Source organism: Xenopus tropicalis, chromosome 2, assembly GCF_000004195.4.
Source record: "Xenopus tropicalis strain Nigerian chromosome 2, UCB_Xtro_10.0, whole genome shotgun sequence".
NCBI lineage: Eukaryota > Metazoa > Chordata > Amphibia > Anura > Pipidae > Xenopus > Xenopus tropicalis.
In genome coordinates, this window is record NC_030678.2 from 7,618,354 (window position 1) to 7,624,353 (window position 6,000).

Below are 6,000 nucleotides of genomic sequence, written 5' to 3' on the forward strand. Positions count from 1 at the left end.
CATTGTGCCTGAGTCTAAACCTTCAGCCAGCGCTACACATTAGAACTGCTTTCAGCTAACCTATTGTTTCTCCTACTCCCATGTAACTGGAGGAGTCCCAAGCCGGACTTGGATTTCTTACTATTGAGTGCTATTCTGATACCTACTGGGAGCTGCTATCTTGCTCCCTTCCCATTGTTCTGCTGATCGGCTGCTGGGGGGGAGGGGGGGGATATCACTCCAACTTGCAGCGCAGCAGTAAAGTGTGCCTGAGTCTGAGCTTTCAGCCAGCGCTACACATTAGAACTGCTTTCAGCTAACCTATTGTTTCTCCTACTCCCATGTAACTGGAGGAGTCCCAAGCCGGACTTGGATTTCTTACTATTGAGTGCTATTCTGATACCTACTGGGAGCTGCTATCTTGCTCCCTTCCCATTGTTCTGCTGATCGGCTGCTGGGGGGGAGGGGGGGGGGATATCACTCCAACTTGCAGCGCAGCAGTAAAGTGTGCCTGAGTCTGAACTTTCAGCCAGCGCTACACATTAGAACTGCTTTCAGCTAACCTATTGTTTCTCCTACTCCCATGTGACTGGAGGAGTCCCAAGCCAGACTTGGATTTCTTGCTATTGAGTGCTATTCTGATACCTACTGGGAGCTGCTATCTTGCTCCCTTCCCATTGTTCTGCTGATCGGCTGCTGGGGGTGAGGGGGGGGGGATATCACTCCAACTTGCAACAAACATGTTTTCCCATGAATGTGTAATTTTAAGGGGCAGATTTATCAAATTGTGAGTTTAAAGCTTAATTCATAAAAACTCGCCCACATTCTATTCATTCCTATGGAATTTTTACAAGTGTATTTACCAAACAGTGAACTTGCTGTAACGAGTGAATAGTTAGTGACAATAAAGCTGCTGTAACCCAGTAACCCAGGAGCAGAGCTGAGGCAATAGAATAGTTTCTCGCTATCTCACTGTTCCCCATTCCTGTATGTGCCTCTTGGTTGTGTTTATACTTTTTATAGATGTGATGATTCTGTTTATCATGAAACAAGTTTTCCCGGTATGTAACACCCGGCGCGTTCCCTCATCTGCCCGTGTCTAATTACATCATTCCATTCAATTCTGCACCCACGCGCCCCACAGGTTTCCTATTGGCTTATGCTAAACCATTGCTCAGTGACCCATAGAATGTGCATAACCCCATCACCCATATACCCCCATATACACCCATATACCCCCATATACACCCATATGTACCATATACACCCATATATACCCATATATACCCTTATATACCCATATACACCCTTATATACCCATACACCCATATACACCCTTATATACCCATATGCACCCATATATACCCATATGCACCCTTATATACCCATATATACCTATACACCCATATGCACCCATATATACCCATACACCCATATGTACCCATATACACCCTTATATACCCATATACACCCATATGCACCCATATATACCCATATACACCCTTATATACCCATACACCCATATACACCCTTATATACCCATATGCACCCATATATACCCATATATACCCATATATACCTATACACCCATATACACCCATATGCACCCATATATACCCATACACCCATATGTACCCATATACACCCTTATATACCCATATACACCCATATGCACCCATATATACCCATATACACCCTTATATACCCATATGTACCCATATACACCCATATATACCCATATACACCCATATATACCCATACACCCATATACATCCTTATATACCCATATATTCCTATATACCCATATACACACATATACACCCATACTGCATATACCAATATACACCCATATACACCTATATACCCATATACACCCATATGCACCCATATATACCCATATACACCCTTATATACCCATATGTACCCATATACACCCATATATACCCATATACACCCATATATACCCATACACCCATATACATCCTTATATACCCATATATTCCTATATACCCATATACACACATATACACCCATACTGCATATACCAATATACACCCATATACACCTATATACCCATATACACCCATATGCACCCATATACACCCATATGCACCCATGAATGACCCAGTATCCTGGCACCTACACTCTCCATTAATGCCAAGAGAAAGGCATCGCCCATTAGTGGATAATTTAAAGACCATCAATCAATTTTATCTTATTAAGTTAATTTACCAAAAAATGGGCCGAGGTGTGAGGTACGTGTGTCCGACATTAAACCCCGGCTCCGTTGTCCCTGTGTTTGCTGCTCCCTGTACCAAGGGGAGGAGGGCCGCCTACAACTGCCCCTGGCACTCAGCCTATTGCCCCTCTAGGCACAGTTCTGCACCCCTACACTTGTACCCCTGATGAATGAGCCCCTGTACCAACTCCCTCGTTAGCAATTTCCCTTTATTTCCTAGGAACACTAATTGCACCACATTGTGCCAAATCTGCCCACGGGGTGCTACAAGCCCTTCCAACTGGACTGGGCAGTATCAGAATCTCATAGGGACACATTCTGACTTATTTAATTTAGTTGCTCTTCTCTGTACTTCATCTTATTTCAAAAAGCTTTTTATTTGTGCATTCGAGACCCATGATTGCAAGTTATATTCAAAATAAGTCCCTTTAATTATAATTATACTACTGAAAATATTACTAGAGGCCCCTCCCTACCCCAGACCTAATTAGCTGGAAACACAGTAGGAAGTACAGTAAATGTCACCCAACCACACTGACGTCATTTTTCATCTCATAATAATTTGATATATTTCCCAAGTAGCAGCTATTACCCCACACCTGGAACGGCTTAGAATAGCGGCTATTATTCTCAGTAAGGTGTCGACTCAACTACAACTTGGCAACAAGGCGGCACATTGTTTCTTATTGCCCCCTGTGGCACTTTCATGCTGTTCCTGTGGGGGCTTTCCATGGGGGCTCTCATTGGCTCTCCCCCGGCACTGGGGAACTTCATGATCCAAGGGAACTGGGGGGGCAGGGGATTTATAGTAAGAGACACCCTGCCAATGAGAGACCTCGGTGCTTGTTGGATGGGGCGGACGGGGGGCTGTTGGGTTGGGTAGTGCCGGGCAGGGGGATAACCCATAATATTACATTTGAGTCTAGGGAAGTTATAGTTCTGATTGGTGCTGAGTCTGCTTCCAGGGGCTGGTACATGGGTAATGGGGTTGCTTAGGAACGGCCCTGCTAACCAGCCGTACCCCGAGGTGCCAGGGCATTGCCGCAGTGCCAGGACTGGAACATAAACCATTAAGAACAATACCATGTTCCTGGGAAGGAGGGGGTTTCCATGTGATTTAAGCAGGGACTCTACCTCTGGATAAAGGCTTTAGGTGTGGCCCCAATATGGTTCAGCCAAGCTGCTCGGTAACGGTGACAAGTTTGGGGATCTTTATATATTTTGTTGCTCTTACTATAAACAAACAAACAAGCTTTCTATGCACCCTTTATGCTTTAGTGCTTCCAAGGTGACAGTTAGCAGCCATGATGATGGAACCTGCTTAATTGGTTTATTCCCTGTCCCGCCAGTTATTATATTCAGCAACCGGGGGCAGAATCTGATCCCACCAACCCTACGGGCAACAGACTCACATTCAGATTACAGGTTATTGCCCCAGGCTCAAGTGCTCCTTTGTTTAGTGCCCCTAGTACTTGCACCGGGGGCAACGATAACCAACGATAACCAAGGGCTTTAATTCTGTTTAATGATTTTGGTGCCTGACCCCAAAACTGTAGCAGTGGGGCAAATTTGCACCAGGGCAGTCACTCCTGGCAACCAATGAAAATGCTGCTTTCTTTGTTCAACCTGCAGCTGATTGGTTGCTATCAATGTGCAAAGTTTCCCAAAGTTTATAAATGAACCTCCCTTGGGCACAATGGCACTTTTGTGCTGGTCGGGGCCTAAAAATCTCCAACTCCTATCCCATGAACAAAGAGCCAATAGGTGGGCACATAAAGAACAGCTGGGCTGCTGATTGGAGGATCCTTGTGCAATGAGGGGGAGGCAGACAAACAGAAATTGAAAAGCAGAATTTCATTGGAGCTCAGCAGACCACAAACCATTAAAGAATTGATTGAGAATTTGGGATTATTTTCCCAGAACTGGTAATGAATAATTTCTGCTTGTTATTGTTGTGCTTGTAGTGAAACGCGTGTGTAGTAAAGCAAGGTGTGGCCCTTAATGGGCTGAGAGTGACTCATTATTGTCATAACAAAGTTACATCACTGTCAGATACACAACGAGCCAAATGCAATCCAGGCCCCTATTTAAAGCTACAAGGTTATAGGCACGGGCTGCGGATCACGTGACCTGGGAATTTCCTACAGCTTAGTCACACTTACCCTTACAGTCACGTGGTTTATATGGAAAGTGAAAGCTGGGACTTCATTGGGAGCTGAGCTTGGGCCCCGCGGCGCCGCCTTTATACAGGTAGAGAGGTGACTCCTAGGCATTTGTGGGAGACGCCGCCGGAGGAGACACAGGAGAAGAGTAGAGATAAGATCATTGCTTGCGAAACGCGTGGGTAAGATTCTATTCATTCCTTTATTTTATTCATTCTGCGCTTTTTATATTTTTCTATGGATTTTGTATTTAGAAATGTTTTGGGTTAAAATGTGATAAAATCTTTGTATATACAGGTATAGGACCCGTTATCCAGAAACTTGGACCAAGGTTGTTCCACATAAGGGGTCTTTCCATAATTTGGATCTCCATACCTTGTCTACTAAAAAAATCAATAAACTATGAAATAAACCCAATAGGGCTGTTCTGCCCCAATAAGGGGTAATTATATCTTAGTTGGGATCAAGTACAGGTACTGTTTTATTATTACAGAGAAAAGGGAATCATTTAACCATTAAATAAACCCAATAGGGCTGTTCTGCCCCCAATAAGGGGTAATTGTATCTTAGTTGGGATCAAGTACAGGTACTGTTTTATTATTACAGAGAAAAGGGAATCATTTAACCATTAAATAAACCCAATAGGGCTGTTCTGCCCCCAATAAGGGGTAATTGTATCTTAGTTGGGATCAAGTACAGGTACTGTTTTATTATTACAGAGAAAAGGGAATCATTTAACCATTAAATAAACCCAATAGGGCTGTTCTGCCCCCAATAAGGGGTAATTGTATCTTAGTTGGGATCAAGTACAGGTACTGTTTTATTATTACAGAGAAAAGGGAATCATTTAACCATGAAATAAACCCAATAGGGCTGTTCTGCCCCCAATAAGGGGTAATTATATCTTAGTTGGGATCAAGTACAGGTACTGTTTTATTATTACAGAGAAAAAGGAAATCTGAATTATTTGATTATAATGGAGTCTATGGGAGATTGGCTTTCCGTAATTCGGAACTTTCTGGATAATGGGTTTCCGGATAAGGGATCCCATACCTGTATATATATATATATATATATACTGATTTCTGCTGCTGGACTTCTGTAGGTTATGACTCTGTATTATTGATGTATTGGTCTAACGCTTTGGGTACCAAGCTGTGGGCCAGGCTCATGGAAAGGGGTGGCCCGGTAATGGGTCTGGGGGCCCTTCCTGGGAGCCCATCTTAAAGGGCAAATGTTGGTCTTTTTAAGAATAGTTGTGGTACAAGGGGAGACAGTGAATATGTGTAAGAGCCGGAGCATAGCCGGCCATACGTGGCCCAATATAGATCAGATCAAACTGCCAGTTGGCCAGATATCTGTCAGGGGGGTTAGAAACTCCCATTGGGTGGAGACCACCTTGGCCTGTTGATGGTTCCCCCCAAAGGGTTTTGCAAAGGCTCAGGTTACTATCCAACCATTGGCTGTTGCCAAGCAACTGCATCTGCCTGATTTGGCCAATCACAGTAGGTAGAAGGATCAGGCGACAGGAGAACCCCGAGACTCCAGGCTTCTATTTTGGTTGTGGAGAAGTCACCAAAGTCCTTGGAGGAAAGTGATTGGTGAGAGAGATGTGGGAGG